The sequence below is a fragment of the Anabrus simplex genome, chromosome 5 (genome assembly GCF_040414725.1).
Source record: "Anabrus simplex isolate iqAnaSimp1 chromosome 5, ASM4041472v1, whole genome shotgun sequence".
NCBI classification, from domain to species: domain Eukaryota; kingdom Metazoa; phylum Arthropoda; class Insecta; order Orthoptera; family Tettigoniidae; genus Anabrus; species Anabrus simplex.
Genome location: NC_090269.1, coordinates 156,485,809 through 156,499,277, shown reverse-complemented (window position 1 = coordinate 156,499,277; position 13,469 = coordinate 156,485,809).

Below are 13,469 nucleotides of genomic sequence, written 5' to 3'. Positions count from 1 at the left end.
CTGTGTCTTTAGAAGTGGTTCGCCGCTTCTGTATTTCTTCTTTTCAAACCTTATAACTGACTGTATGCACGTCCTATCTGTGCCTGACCGTATTCTCCTGCACTCTAGTGGCGTAGGTATGTACTACCTCGCGAGCTACGTTACCACTCAGGCGCTTTGCCTCTGCGCACATGTGATCGTTGGAGCTGGCACTGCGGAATCTTGGGAAATCGCCATTGCTGCTTGGTGACAAGGAAGAGATGGACGTGTGTGGCTTCTCTCTCCCTAAGGAGATAATTTCACCGAAAATGTTCGAGCCTGGCTAAGTTATATATACGGGGCTTTTGCCCTGGGGATTTCTGCAAGTTTTCTGGTTAATTTTTCCTCGTCTGGAATTTACATGTTATGTTTTATTTAAGTAAGTAAGTAGCTTAGGCTACCGAAGCTGCCCTCACAACTTTCATCTGGAAGAAACTGTAAGTGTTGTTACAACTAATCCTTTACTGATTTTTGGTGAAAGACCTGAAAATTTTCCTATGTGCAGAAAGTGCGCGCGGAACCATGTAACTGGCGTCATCTAAAAAACTAAGTCTTGCCTTGTGGAATTTTAGATTTTCGGCTTGTTATTTGGAAATTATACCATGTGTAATTATGTCTGTTAAATTGGGGCTTGCGTACCGTGTGAAGGTAATTTTTGGATTCTTTAAAAATGTAATTGGGTAACCTAACGTTGATTAATGACCTTTTCTAGGCCTAAAAGTTTTGTGCTAAAAAGGTATTATTTAACCTGAATAATTTAACAAGCGAGTCGCTTCAGGGGTGTGGGTGTTACGTGTACATTGTGTCCCGGTTCCTTTCTTTCTTGTTTCTCGGGTTGATTTTATTTTAATTTAACTTAATTTAATTTAATTTACTGGTTTCTGGGTTATTTTCTGCGTCTGTTTTCTTGGTCCTTTGTTGGTTTACGCCTATTGTTGTTTGCGGCCTGCGATTGGCCCGTTCCTTCCCTTGACCCATTGTTGGTCGTTGCCATGGGAATGCTAATGTTGTTGATGTTGGTTGTGATGATTGATGATTTGTATTTGATGTGCCGGTGATGTATTCTGCCTTCTGCGCGGATTTCCTTGGTCCATTTCATTTTTCTTTGAGATTTTAATTTTACCTTCTGGTCATTTTCCCTCCCGGTGTTTCGGTGCTTATTATTATTATTATTTTAATTTTCTTGAAAAGTGCACTTAATACCTACCCATCCTTGCCGGGGGTCGTTTGACACATCCTAAAAGAGGTTTTCTGTATCAAAAATTAAAAACTGTTTCTGTCAAGGTTGTTTCTCACGGTTAAAAGGATGTTTAAAAAAAAACTTTGGTACTGTACTAAGAAAACTTTTGGTCGTAAGAAAACTTGAGAGTTGAGGAGTGGTTTCATAAATCTGCATTATCTTAATAAGTCCTTTAAGAACTATATAATCATTTTCTTTATAAACGGTCGACCGTAGGGTTTTGGTTTGAGTTTAAATATTTTCCAATTTTTAATTTTATTATTTTCCAGCGAGGATATTACTTTCTTGTTTACTTCTTTATTATGTTGATTAAATATCTTTGTTCCCCAAGGTGTTGGTGTTTTCCTTTTAAAAGGGGTGATAATTTGGGATGACCAGGTGTATTTTATCCGCTCCTTTGGGGGCCCTGTTTAATTCTCCTATGGTAAGTGCCTTTGTTTTTCCTTCATTGGTCTTTGTCTAGCACGTTTCCACCTATCTGAACCGTGCCTTTCGTACACGGTCAGACACTTGGTGCTGTCACTTGGGGTAGTTATGCCATTAATTGCTCTAAGTGTTACAGTTCGTGGCAGCAGAGCTTTAGTTAATTGATTCGTGTGCCTCTTACTTGGATCTACCTGTAGGTCTGTTGCATCCTCATTAAATTTATTTTGGCACTGTGTACTATATGCTTTATCTCCCTTTCATTTAGCTTTTCTATTTTGTTGGTGCCAACCACCTGAGTTTTTTTTTGCATTGTCCCTTTAAAAAACCTGGTCATTGGGGAACTTTAAATTATTTGTGGTTTCAAAGAGTGTAAAAAACTGAAACTTGTAAAGTATCTTACTGTGAAAGGAACGCTTTTATTTGGTTTAATTCTTTTGATTTATTGTTTCATGTACATCAACTATGGCGAGGGCTGTGCTGTTCCCATTCCAACTCAGGAAATCAGAGCTAGTTTATGAGCTCACTATCAGGGGTATCAATCCTGCTAACACTGTTGCCGAGTGCGCTTCTTTGCTGACATCGCATGTCCAGGTTCCTATTAATCTTGATTCTGTAAAGATGTGCTGCAACTTTGGTGAGTCCTTAAATTTAATTACTGACTGCCTCACTGAGATAGAGGTTGTAAGACAAGAATTTATTGAAACTTCCCCCACTAAGGGGCAGATTAACAGACTTAAGGCTAGGGTGTGGCATTATTTAGGCCGCATCCAGGATTTGATTACTATGTGTCCCCAACCTAGTCTTGTTTCTGAAAGTACAAAGCTGTTGACTATTGCTTCTAGTATTTCTGCTGAACTAGATATAATGCTAGCAAGTAAGGATATGGAGAATTTATCAGTTGTTGAGAGGGAAACCTCATTGCCTTCTAGTCATGCTGATGCCTCACTTAATAATCAACCTTCATGTTGTGCTGCCTCCCCAGTTCTTGAAAATTTGTTAGCCCGTTTAAATTGTGCTCCCTCTCACTCTTCACTGAAGGATCTTTTCAACGGAGTTAAAAATTTCTCCGTCAATTCTATTGAAGAAAGTACCAGGTTTCTGAGGTTCCTGGTAGAAATGACAGAGTCAGGTAGCGTGTATTCTGTTGATGACTTGGGAATTTTCCGAGCCCTATTCTCTCATTGTGAGGGAATTTTGAAACGTGAAATTTCTGAAGCAATTTCGAATAATTTAACCATTATGGAATTTCATGAACTGGTTTTGTCTAAATTTATTCCTTCATTGGCATTGCAGAGTTTGATTCCTCAGTATTGCTTTCGGACTCAATTGCTCCATGAAAACCTTTTGAACTATGTACTAGACTTGCAGTTTTATTGCAAGGTATTTAGAATTTCGGTGCCAGAAGAGGAAATGGTGGCCCGTATTTTGAAAGGTATTTCCCCTGCCTATCGTTCATACCTCTCCCTCACAAAGAGTCCGACTAATTTTCTTGAATTGGAAGCTGCGTGTACCTTTGCTGAAGATGTAAAGCACGGAGATGCTGCAAGACCTATCTGCCACCCTCCTCCTACTGTGAACCCTGTTTTGCCTCAAACTAGGGATAGTGGGTCTTCTAAAAAATGTTTTAATTGCGGGTCACGTGATCACCTTAGGAACGCTTGCCCCTCAGTCAAGCGTGGCTCTGGTCCTTGTTGTTATTTGTGTGGCTCGAGGCAGCACCTTAAAAATAATTGCCCTACTTCGTTCCGAAAACGCAGTCAATGACTAAGGCCTAAAGGTAATTCTGGTGAATCGCCTGCGCCCGAATTTTTCGTGGATTCCGAGAAGGTTATTTGCCCGCGGGAATGCAATAAGATTTCTGCTTTGGTTGAGTCTAATAGTACCTTCGCGAAGGTGGAACTGAATAATGAACCCATTGTTGCTCTTATGGACTCGGGTAGCGTCGTCACCTTAATTGATGCTAATTGGTATAATGAAATGAGGTCCCCTTGTAAACTGCCTGAGTTGAAGAAGGTCAATGTTGCATGTGTCACGGCTAATAAACATAATATGAAAATTTTGGGGTCCGTTGATGTGAAATTGCGTATTGGTAATTTTACTTGGAAGGTTCTTTGCTTGGTGACTCCAAAGCTAGCGTGTAGCATGATTTTAGGTACGGACTTCTTGTCAAGAACTGGTTTAATTTTGGACCTCCAGGCTAGGAAATTTCACTTTAAATTTTCTCCAAATTGTAAATTCGATGTTATTGATGCTCCTTTGGGTACCTTCAGGGTTTCTTGTGTAGGTAGGGCGCTACCTAGGGAGAACAACGAAATAGATCAGTTGGATCTTAGTCATTTGGATTATCAGCAGGCTAATAGTGTGCGTGACTTGTGCCACCAATTTCCCGATGTCTTCACTAGCAAGTTAGGAGTTACTGATGTTCTTGAGTATCAGATTGAGCTATCTGATAACACACCTGTTAGATCTCCTCCTTACCGTCTTTCACCACCTAAGATGTTAGAACTCAAAAAGATTATTGATCAGATGCTTGCCGATGGGGTCATCAGACCGTCCACTTCTCCCTATGCATCTCCTGTTTTCCTAGTACCTAAACCCTCTGGGGGCTATCGTGCTGTAATTGACTACAGGGCTTTGAACCGCAAGATCATCTAGCAATCAATCCCTTTACCGGATCTGCACACTTGTTTTGGGTGGTTCTCAGGAGCCAAGTTTTTCACTGTGTTAGATCTCAATCAAGCGTATTACCAAGTCCCCTTGTCTAAGTCATCTATTCCACTGACTGCTTTCATTACTGATTGGAACCTTTACGAGTTTCTGAGACTTCCGTTCGGGATCTCTTGTGGTGCGGCCGTTCTTACGAGGCTGTTAGATTCGATACTTTCGGGTATTAAATTCAAGTTCGTTTTTCATTACCTGGACGACCTGGTAATTTTCTCAAATTCCTTTGAAGAACATGTCGAACATTTTAGAGAAGTCCTGCATCGCTTGAGAAAAGCTGGACTAACTGTTAAGCTGTCCAAGGTAGCGTTTGCTAAGCCGAGTATGTCTTTCCTTGGACACGTGGTTTCCTCTGATGGTGTCTCCATCGACCACTCTAGAACTCAGGCTATTAGGGACTTTCAACCCCCTAAAGATGTCAAAGGCATCGCACGTTTCGTGGGCATGGTGAACTTCTTCAGGAAGTTCATTCCAAATTTTGCTGAGATAGCACCTCCTCTAAATCATCTCAGACGTAAGGATGTCAAGTTCATCTGGGGCCCCTCCCAGCAAGAAGCCTTTGAGACCCTGAAGCTTGCCTTGTCAAATGCTCCTGTGTTGGCTATACCCGACTTTAGTAAACGCTTTATTGTACAAACCGATGCCTCTGGAAAAGCAGTTGCTGGTGTACTCTTACAGGAATATGAGGATGGTCGTAGACCGGTTGCCTATGTGTCTAGGATCCTCAATGATCTGGAGAGTAAGTACTCCATCTATGAATTAGAATGTTTGGCCGTGCTGTTTGCTCTTGAAAAATTCAGACCTTTCATTGAACATGTAAATTTTGATCTGGAAACAGATAATCAGGCTCTGTCGTGGGTCTTGAACCGTCCCAAAAGAACGGGCAGAATCACTAGATGGGCGCTTAGGATCTCAGCCTTCAGTTTTCAAGTAAAGCATATTAGGGGGTCGGAAAATGTCATCGCTGACAGCCTTAGTAGAATGTTTGACGGGAGTTTTGGTCTTGATGAAAAATCTAAGGCTGAAGAATATGATGAAACTAATGTTGCTAGTGTGGGTGCCATTCTTTCGGACCTACCTCTGTTGTACCATGAGTATGCAGATCATCAAAAGGCTGATCCTGATTTGAGTGAAATCATCAACAAAATTAGTGATGGTATTGTGGTTAAGCCTTATTCTCTGGTGAAGGGTGTCTTATGCTGCAAAGGTCGAAGGGACACTAATTTCAAAATTGTTGTACCCAAGGTTTTAGTGCCAATCATCTTCAAGTACTATCACTCTTGTCCCATTGGTGGCCATTTAGGCACCTTTAAAACCAGGCAGAAAATTAGACAGTTCTTCGTTTGGAAAAGAATGGATGGTGATATCCGAAACATGATTAGGTCCTGTAAAATTTGTTCTATCAGCAAGCCTAGTTTGAACAACCGTGTAGGTCTATTATCTTCTTCACAAGCTTCTCGCCCTATGGAACGGTTATTCATCGATTTCGTTGGTCTGCTCCCTCGCTCTACCTTGGGAAACACTCATATCTTCGTTGCTATTGATGCGTTTTCTAGATTCTCTTGGATTTTCCCCACTAGATCTACTACTGCTCGTACCACTATAAGTTGCCTTAATTCTATTTTCGCATCCTTTGGCCCTCCCAAGTTTCTGGTTTCTGATAATGCCAGTGCTTTCACTGGTCACTTGTTTAAGAAGTACCTTTTTGAGCTGAGCATTTCTCATGTCACCACTACCCTATACTATCCTAACACTTCTTACGCCGAGAGGATGAACAGGAACCTCAAATCTGCTTTAATTGCATATCATCACAATAACCAATCCAAGTGGGACTCTTGCCTGCACTGGTTGGCTCATGCCTTCAATTCTGCCACACATGAAACTCATGGTAAAACCCCCATGTCACTTATGTTCTGCTACACCCCGTACTCCCCTATATCCAATGTTCTGGGTATTGATGATCTTCTTCCAGACTTGTCTAAACCAAATGACGTTCAGAAAATCTGGGATGAAGCAAAGAAGAAGTTGTCTGTATCCTATGAGAAAGGTAGGGTTAAGTATAATAAGGGTAGAAAGTCACCTAGGTTGAAGGTTGGAGATCAAGTTTTTGTGAAGACCTATCCCATTAGCAAGGCTATTAACAAGTTTTCAGCCAAACTTGCTCCTCGGTATCATGGTCCCTGTACTATTTTACAGTTTTTATCTCCGGTGTCGGTACTGGTGAGTGACCCCATCGCCAAGAGGATTAGACGGGTTCATTTGTCCCAGTTAAAAACAGGTTAACTCATGTTTGGACTTGCGGATGAGAGCTACCTTTCAGTGAGCAAATTTAATTGGTCTCCGTGGGTTATTATGTAATTATTCTGGTCTAGTGTGAAGTTAATCATGTAATATTTTTCTCCCTTTTCTCATGTACTGTATTTGTTTTGAGGAGTTTTGGTATTGCTTGTCGTACTTAACTTCTTTTCCTGTGAACCATGGTTGCTTAGTTGGGTGAGAATTTTTACCACGTGTTTAAGCTTTGGTGCCTTATCTGCTGCGTTCACGCCTCCGGTGATTCTTGGCATGACCATGTAGTACTTTCTAGGGTGTACTTGTTCTAATCATTGTATTTTGAAAAGGTAATTGTGGGTTGCGAGAAATGTGTGTACTTTCTCTTGGTCTATTGGCACCCAATTTCTTAATTGTTAATATCTAACTACTTTTTGGGTCTGGCTGCAGGTCTCTCCGTCTTATCATAATTCGATTATATCCTGATCATTTACGTTTGCAAAATTTTGATAATAAATTTATTTATTGGCTCTTGTACTGCTGTTGCCTTGTTTTGGAACTCATTTGGAAAATTCTGGGCAATTTCTGCTCTGTGCGTTGTTGTTAATCCGGTAGGAAATCTGTTAGTCTCCTAACCCCTATTTATCTTGCCCTGTCTTGGTCTTTGGTCCTAGTTCTTGTTATCTGTTTCCTTGCGGGTAATATTTCGGTTATCTTTTCCTATTGTGGTTTGTTAGGTGCGCTTTGTTGAAACGAATTAGCTTTTGGTTTCCTTGTTGGTGTAAGTTGACTAGGATCTGGATATACCCGGTGTTATGGTCCTGTTGGTTATGTTTTGGATTGGATGTGGGTAATGGCAATGGGGGAACTCTGTCAATTGGAAATGGTGGTGGTTGGTTGTTTGTCTCTACGGCATGGACTTCACAGTCTTCACTGCCTTCTATCTCCAATTTCTGGTGACACGATTCCCTAGGTTGCGGGTGCTCTGATGTTCTTCTCTGGGGCATTTCTGTTATCTGTTGTGAATTCCCGGTTTACTGAGTTATCCTTTCCTAATCATTTTTGTACCGATGGTTTTCTGGTAAAAAAAGCCCCGGCTAACCTATTTTGGTAAATTTTTCTTTGGGTTTTCCTTCCTGGTTGTGGCAGATAACTAGGTGGTTTCTTATGATATTTCGGCTTGCAAGTGGTATTAGTTCTAACCTCTTCTGAAGTCCTTACTTCCCTGGTTTTGTCTCTATGTGGTGTATTATTCTTGTAGTATGTTATTTAAACGAGTTGTAGCTCCATGTCGTCCTGCCCAGTCTTTGTTTTGGTGGTGTTTTGCACGTTTTGCACAAATGGATCCTGAACCTGAGGAGTGGGGTCTCCTTTCGTGCCTTGTAGTTATTGGTTTTGGTCCTGTCTTAGTAATGTTGTAAACGGTACCGTGGTTTGGTTTTAGGTTTACCTTGGTGAGGTAGAATGACGGCTTCACGACATGTTGTTGAGGGTAGTTGCTTTTTTCCTCCCTTTAAGCTAACGCATGTCCGTTGTGGTCCATTATTGTTGTATTGTTGTTGCGTAGTATTGGTTAATTATTATGGCGCTTCGGTATGGGCGGTGTTGCCTTTAATTTACCCTGTGTCCCGGTAGATTGGGAAATAAACCCTGGCATGGAATTACTTCTCTCTGTAGGTGTGTCTTATCTGCTTGCATATAATGTGTGATTTCTGTACGACCTGGTCTATTTTTAATTTTAATTTTCTGCATACCCTAGTAATCTGACGTCATCATGCAATTATCCTATACTGTAAAGTTCTTCTCGAAATAACCTGCCAGCCTATTGGTCCTTTTTCCTTCTGGAGTGTTTGAAAACCTTGGCTATCGTTTATCATCTTGTCGTCCTACGGTGCTACAGTTGAGTATGGGATCAGCTGGTGCTTCATAGGCGGCGCTGAAATCTTCCCACTATCTGGTGATGTGTTTGTTTGGTGGGGTTTCTTATTTCTCTGTTATTTGGAGTGTTTTCTAGTTACCTGGTTTGTGACCTTCCTTTCATATCTTATTTCCCTTGTACAATTGTTGGCGAGCTACCTGTGACTCTGTGGCCACAGTGTGAGTCTCGGTTATCACTTTGTTTTAGTCTGGATTTGTCCGAGATTTCTTGTGGATTGCCGGTAGGGAATCTTGTCAGATCTGTGTTCCCATATTCAAAGGCGTTGGCTTGATTGAGGTGCTTTATTGAACCTTTTAATCGATTGAGTCGCCCATTGTTAAGGTATATGTTTGTATGTGTAGTAAAATTGTGAGAAATGTGTTTTTAGATTGGGTAACACTCCTATTTCCTTTCGGCCAATTTCTGTCCCGTTTCATCATGGTGTTAAAGATTGTGTTTCATAACCTCTGCTACCCTCCTATTACTCTTTGCTTGGTGTTGTTTTGGCTCGTTGCTGATGACCGACTATACGCGTACCCTCCATCTGAAAGATCTTGAAGTCTCCAACCGCAGCCTGTACATTCATCGTGTCTTGAGTAATTATTTACTGTGACCCATGAAATTTTGATTCTTACCTAGTATCCTGTTTCTGGAAGTTTCTTTTAATGGTAATATTAAAAAGGGGTAAACTATTTCCAATCCTGTTTCTTGTTTATTTGGGGTTTTGCATGGAATGTATACGTGGTATTAAAATTGATTTATTGCTAAATTTATTTCTTGTCCTTGGGCATGTGCTTAAAGGGTTTAACTCTGGTTAATTGACTCACTGATTGGTGGTTCTATTCCGTTTTAAATTTAATTTAAGGGAGGTTGTAAGCTTAATTAATTTGTAGTTCAGTGTTACGTTTTTCAACATCCTTTTCCTTGGTCTGGGTCTTGGTTTCGTAATATTATGTATGGACGGGAGTTTCTCTTAGCTTTTCTGTTATTGCAATTACTCAGCACCCTTGAGTTGGTGCTTGTCTGTAAGTTTTTCTATGTAAAGTTGCCTCCTGGTTTCTGTTTGTCAATGGTGACGTTATTGTGTAACCATCCTGGTAGGATTGGTTGTATGCTTTGAAAGGTGTTTTGTGGAGATAACTATCTTGGTTTCACAGGTTATTGTTTTCCTTGTGTATTGAAAATTGTATCCTTGGCCATATATTTTAGTTGGCATGATACCTTAAATGTAATGTAATTTCGTTTTTGGGTATGGATTGTTTAAATAATTATCGTATTCTGTTGCTGTGCCATACCGTAATCTTAAGTCATGTTAATCTAGGTTAAGGTTAGGTTAAGTATATTCCGGTTGTACCTTGTGATTGTGTTTTACGCTCACCAATGTTGTTTTCTCTCTTCCCTTCCCTTTCTGGGCGTTTTTCCTTTTTGGGGTTGTCGTTTCCATCCTAACCAAAGGGTGGAAACCAAATGAAGGCGTTTCTTATCTAACGCAAGTCCTATAATATTACTAATTTAACAAACATGTAGTAATTTAAGTCTAGGTATGTGATCTGGTGCAGTTAAGACCTAGAAGGTCTAATGTTCTGAAAGCAAATAGTTATGAACTTTACCTAAAGGTGTGTATGTACCACAAGGTAGCGTAACCTCCGATCAGATGACGCAAACGAACTTGCGGAAGATAATAGTTCGCATTAAAGTTTAGCAAGAAATCTAAAGAAGAAGTGTTACCTGTGATCTGGACCATTAATAATTTTCCTGCGACTTGGGTGTTGCACAGTTTGGTGCATGGAACTTCATTATTATTGAAAGTGGATAGACATTTGGTGTCGTCTAAGTGAACTGTACTGTTCTTTTAATTTAAATCACATGTGTTTGGGTTCTTAGTGACTGTTGGACTCGTTCTGCTGGTGGTGCATAAACTGAAGCTGGCGATTGGTGGTCATTTTCACATTCGGACTATTCTACCAAAAACTTAGTTTGCTTCAAGACCACCGCCTTATGATGGTAAACTTGTGCTGGACATGTCAAGTTTCGGGGAGGGAGACTGTTACCTGCGTAACCATTTTTTCCCCCTTGGGAAATATTTTTGAACTAGCCTAAAGGCTGTGGAAAAACTGTGTCTTTAGAAGTGGTTCGCCGCTTCTGTATTTCTTCTTTTCAAACCTTATAACTGACTGTATGCACGTCCTATCTGTGCCTGACCGTATTCTCCTGCACTCTAGTGGCGTAGGTATGTACTACCTCGCGAGCTACGTTACCACTCAGGCGCTTTGCCTCTGCGCACATGTGATCGTTGGAGCTGGCACTGCGGAATCTTGGGAAATCGCCATTGCTGCTTGGTGACAAGGAAGAGATGGACGTGTGTGGCTTCTCTCTCCCTAAGGAGATAATTTCACCGAAAATGTTCGAGCCTGGCTAAGTTATATATACGGGGCTTTTGCCCTGGGGATTTCTGCAAGTTTTCTGGTTAATTTTTCCTCGTCTGGAATTTACATGTTATGTTTTATTTAAGTAAGTAAGTAGCTTAGGCTACCGAAGCTGCCCTCACAACTTTCATCTGGAAGAAACTGTAAGTGTTGTTACAACTAATCCTTTACTGATTTTTGGTGAAAGACCTGAAAATTTTCCTATGTGCAGAAAGTGCGCGCGGAACCATGTAACTGGCGTCATCTAAAAAACTAAGTCTTGCCTTGTGGAATTTTAGATTTTCGGCTTGTTATTTGGAAATTATACCATGTGTAATTATGTCTGTTAAATTGGGGCTTGCGTACCGTGTGAAGGTAATTTTTGGATTCTTTAAAAATGTAATTGGGTAAACTAACGTTGATTAATGACCTTTTCTAGGCCTAAAAGTTTTGTGCTAAAAAGGTATTATTTAACCTGAATAATTTAACAAGCGAGTCGCTTCAGGGGTGTGGGTGTTACGTGTACATTGTGTCCCGGTTCCTTTCTTTCTTGTTTCTCGGGTTGATTTTATTTTAATTTAACTTAATTTAATTTAATTTACTGGTTTCTGGGTTATTTTCTGCGTCTGTTTTCTTGGTCCTTTGTTGGTTTACGCCTATTGTTGTTTGCGGCCTGCGATTGGCCCGTTCCTTCCCTTGACCCATTGTTGGTCGTTGCCATGGGAATGCTAATGTTGTTGATGTTGGTTGTGATGATTGATGATTTGTATTTGATGTGCCGGTGATGTATTCTGCCTTCTGCGCGGATTTCCTTGGTCCATTTCATTTTTCTTTGAGATTTTAATTTTACCTTCTGGTCATTTTCCCTCCCGGTGTTTCGGTGCTTATTATTATTTTAATTTTCTTGAAAAGTGCACTTAATACCTACCCATCCTTGCAGGGGGTCGTTTGACACATCCTAAAAGAGGTTTTCTGTATCAAAAATTAAAAACTGTTTCTGTCAAGGTTGTTTCTCACGGTTAAAAGGATGTTTAAAAAAAAACTTTGGTACTGTACTAAGAAAACTTTTGGTCGTAAGAAAACTTGAGAGTTGAGGAGTGGTTTCATAAATCTGCATTATCTTAATAAGTCCTTTAAGAACTATATAATCATTTTCTTTATAAACGGTCGACCGTAGGGTTTTGGTTTGAGTTTAAATATTTTCCAATTTTTAATTTTATTATTTTCCAGCGAGGATATTACTTTCTTGTTTACTTCTTTATTATGTTGATTAAATATCTTTGTTCCCCAAGGTGTTGGTGTTTTCCTTTTAAAAGGGGTGATAATTTGGGATGACCAGGTGTATTTTATCCGCTCCTTTGGGGGCCCTGTTTAATTCTCCTATGGTAAGTGCCTTTGTTTTTCCTTCATTGGTCTTTGTCTAGCACGTTTCCACCTATCTGAACCGTGCCTTTCGTACACGGTCAGACACTTGGTGCTGTCACTTGGGGTAGTTATGCCATTAATTGCTCTAAGTGTTACAAACTGAACAAGAAAAGAGGACGAGAATGATTCACTAATTAAGAGTTACGATCATGATTCAAACAATTTTGATATATGCAACTATCCCTCTAAGTATGCCATTTTAGTTCATATCCCTGCTTCGCTAATTCTCCCACCGAGCTCGATAGCTGTAGTCGCTTAAGTGCGGCCAGTATCCAGTAATCGGGAGATAGTGGGTTCGAGCCCCACTGTCGGCAGCCCTGAAAATGGTTTTCCGTGGTTTTCCATTTTCACACCAGGCGAATGCCGGGGCTGTACCGTAATTAAGGCCACGGCCGCTTCCCTCCAATTCCTAGGCCTTTCCTGTTCAATCGTCGCCGTAAGACATCTGTGTCGGTGCGACGTAAAGCAAATAGTAGCTAATTCTCCCCGGCCGCATTTTTGAAGGTTTTTCAGTTTTCCTTACTTGCTCATACACATACTAGGGTGATATCTTAATACAGCTCCAGACACTTTGCCCACTATTCGTTTCTTTTTATGCTTAACCCATCCCTGAAGGAAAAATAAATAAATAAATGGGAAAGAACAAGTCTGTCATTTACCTTAATATCTATATATTTTAGAAGGCACAGTTATATTACATTTCGTCTCCTTCTTTTCAGATTTCTTGCAAGTGGTGACTTGTTGGCATCTCTCTCCCTTCGCTTTAGAGTGGGGAAATCTACAGTAACAGCTGCTGTCAATGATACCTGTAAAAAATTTGGGAGGTCCTGCACGAAGAATATATACCGTAGCCAATAACAGAATTGTGGTATGATGTAGCAAAACATTACTCCTTGAAATGGAATTCTTCGAATTGCATCGGCAATATGGACGGAAAACGTATTGAAGTTAAATGTCCTTCTAAGATTTTCTCATTGTACTACAATTACAAAAAGTATTTTTCAATAGTGCTTCAGGCTGTAGCTGATGCTGACTGCAGATTAAT